The sequence below is a fragment of the Ochotona curzoniae genome, unplaced genomic scaffold, assembly GCF_017591425.1.
Source record: "Ochotona curzoniae isolate NIBS_2020 unplaced genomic scaffold, NIBS_Ocur_1.0 contig_2481, whole genome shotgun sequence".
In the NCBI taxonomy this organism is placed as follows: Eukaryota; Metazoa; Chordata; class Mammalia; order Lagomorpha; family Ochotonidae; genus Ochotona; species Ochotona curzoniae.
The window spans coordinates 124,474-127,753 of NW_024465476.1; the positions used below are offsets into that span (position 1 = coordinate 124,474).

At 50.6% G+C, this 3,280-nt stretch overlaps 1 pseudogene; it reads right to left on the bottom strand.

The window, feature by feature from the left end:
• Positions 1-722: 722 nt before the first annotated feature.
• LOC121152586 lies at positions 723-2,689 on the bottom strand (annotated as a pseudogene).
• Between the last annotated feature and the right edge of the window lie 591 nt (positions 2,690-3,280).

Consider the following 3,280-nt stretch of genomic DNA (forward strand, 5'->3'; position numbering starts at 1 on the left):
ACAAAATTAATTGTCTATACAGGGACATAATTGCTATGCTTTCAGACCTGTGCCCAGGCTTACAAGAAAAAAAAAATCAGTGAAACCAGTGTTGAGAGCATTCTGTTTTGAGTACTAACAACTGATAGTGGAAAGTTTCCATATCCATGTATTACTTTTATTTCCTTTATGCCTTATCTGTATTTCCACATCTCACGTCCTTTCTAAACTTAATAGAAGTTACTGTGTCTGCACTATTACATATGATTGTTTAATTATATTACAATCTTCACTTTATATGTGGTTCAATGAAGTTGGGAGAAACACTGACATTGGGAATTACTACATCAACTTGACATATGGAATTCATCATTTTTAATTCTTCTCTCTACAATTTTCGAAATGAAAACTACTGCTTGGGCCTGGCACAGTAGCTTAGTGGCTTAAGTACCCCACTTGCATGACAATCCCATATCAGTGCTTGTTCCTAACCCAATTGCTCCATTTCCCTTCCATCTCCCTGTTTGTGGCCTGGAGAAACAGTCAAAGACAGTCATTAGGACGCTGCACCTGCAGAAGATACCCAGAAGCTCCTGGATCGTGGCTATGAATTGGCTCAGCTCCAGCCATTGTGGTCACTTGGGGAGTGAACCAGTGGATGGAAGATCTTTCTCTGTCTCTCCTCTCTGTAAACCTGACTTTCAAATAAACAAATTCTTTTTTTTTTTTTTTTTTTTTTTTTGGTCAAAGAGGTGCTTTATTACTTTCCAACAGCTCTCACGCTTTCTTGCCTGATGCCTTTGGAGCAGACGCCTTCTGGCCCTTCTGGGCCTTGGCAGGTGCCGCCGTTTTCGGGGCCACCACCTTATGGGCCAGGGCCTTCGGGGCCGCCGCCTTCTTGCCTGCAGTGGCCACCTTCTTTGCTGGAGCCTTAGCAGCGGCCGCCACAGCCCCCTTAGCAACAGGTGCTTTTTTAGGAGAAGCTTTCAGCAGAGCTGCCCTTTGAAGCTTCTTAACTTCATTCTTGATTATTCTGTTTCTCATCTTCTTTGCCTTCATGACTTTAAAGCGGTCAAAATCAGTCATCTTTGCTTTCCTTTCTCTGGCTTCAATCTTCTTGGCCATCTCGTGGCTGCCCATTTTGCATTGATATCAGCCTTCTCCCAGGCCTTCCGGACATACTTCTGGTGGGCACTGTATGGGAACTTGAGGATAAAATCCATCAGCTTCATGCATTTGAAAGGCATGGCCTGCCTTCTGACCCGCGTGCAGGGCCCATCCACCAAAGCCCTGTTCTGATCAATGACATCTACAATCGCGACCAGCTTCCCGGCATGAGGCCCAAAGGAGACGTAGGCCACACGGCTGACCTCCACATAGGAGGAAGGCTGTGAGGGAGCGTCCAGTGAGAGAGGGATAGAGCGCTACAGAAGCAGCAAAGAGGAACAGCAAAAAACCACAGGGAGAGGTGCGTGAAGTTCCCTGGACAGTGTGGAGCCAAAAACATCCACACAACTCGGAAGAACAACGAGAACGAGACAAAACAAAAGGTAGAGAAGCCGACATCCCGCTCTAGACCTGCTGAGTCACCTTTGAAAGTGGCCGACAGGAGACGCAGCCGACCCAGAGACAAGGAAACCGGGAGGGATCATCACCGGCAGAGGTCTTCAACAGCAGCAGAAGCAGACTGCAACACCCGGAGGTTCGGTGAGCCAGGGAAGGGTTAACAGCCTCTGCATTCCGGGGACTGGGCGCAAATCCCAACCCCCTGGGGTGCTCCTTCTGCCCTTCCCCCTGCAGGGGCTGCAGAAGCTCCAGCCTCTGAGAATACAGGGCAAGCGCCTTGAAACTGCCAGGTCTGTGCCTTGGGAGCAGCGCACAGTGGTCTTGGGGGCTGAGAAGACACGGGGGAAAGCGCCCCAGATATTCCTGCGCTGAGTGGGCCAGTGCATCTCAGTGCGCAGAGGCTGCCGGTGAGGGTCTGGAATCCCCCACACCCTGATACCCTGTGGGTGGGCGACAGCACCAGGAGGACTCTGAACGCCGCTCTGGGCGGGCTGGGCGGTCCGGCCTGCAGCAACCGCCTCCGCAGCGCAGGAGTCAGGAGGGCTCTGAGCTGGGAAGTGTAGCGCTGTGTGTCCCTGACACGCAGGTGCCACTCCCATAGTGTGAATTGCCCACTCCTCGCCTCCCACCCCGCAGTTCTGAGTGTGGGCGACCCACCAGGAGAGCTCTGAAAACTCCTGCGCCACACTGGCACTGTGCGAAACCGCCGAGAAGTCATTTTAACAGGGAGCCTGGGTCACTCCTCCACTAAGGGCCTGTGTGGGGGAGCCACACCGGGGTGGCTCTGAACACCCACACACCACGAATGGTGGAATCACTGCACAAGAGCCACGCCCAGAAAGTGCCTCACCCACAGTCCCGTGTGTGGGAGACACACCAGGCGGGCTCTGAAAAACCCTGCAGTCCCTGACACGGAGAACACAGGGAGAAAGCACATAAAACCTTCTACGTCCTGTGAATTCCCATGCAGGGGGCACGCCCAGAGAGCGCCTCCATCCCTCCACGCCCTGGGGTGTCACACCTGTAGAAGAGGTGCCCAGAGTGTGCCTGGAATCCACAGGGCCCCCAAGGTGGTGCCCTACAGTCCCGGGCCTTGAGAACGCACCAACGGTGCCGTGAAAATTACTACGCCCTGCAACACCATACCTGCAGGCTCCAACCTCTACAGGAAAGCACCTAACGACCCCTCAACAAACGGGTCCATTGGCCTCACCAAAATACACCAACGCAATGGGAAAAACCACCAGAAAAAGTTGTGCTCCAGATGAAAGAGCCAGCACCCCACCAAACAAGGGCCAAAAGCCATTATTAATATCGGAGATGCGAGGTGAAGACATGGAAGTGTTACCAGACAAGGAATTTAAAAAAATAGTGCTAAAATTTATCAGAGACATGGACACAAAGCGGGAAGACTTCCAGAACAGCATAATCGCTGAAATACAACAAATCAAAACAAAACTGGATGCCAAAGATCATATAATTGAAAGCCTGATCAACAGAATAAATGCGGCAGAGGAAAGGATCTCTGAAACAGAAGACATACAAAATGAAGGTGCCCAGTGAATTAAACAGCTGGAGACAAGCCTCAGCGAAACTAATAAAATGATGCAAGAAATGAAGGATTACCTTAGAAAATTGAATATTCGGATCATTGGCCTCCCCGAGGGAGTAGAAAAAGAATCAGGAATGCAAGCAGTGCTTGACGAAATTATACAGGAAAACTTCCAAAACACTT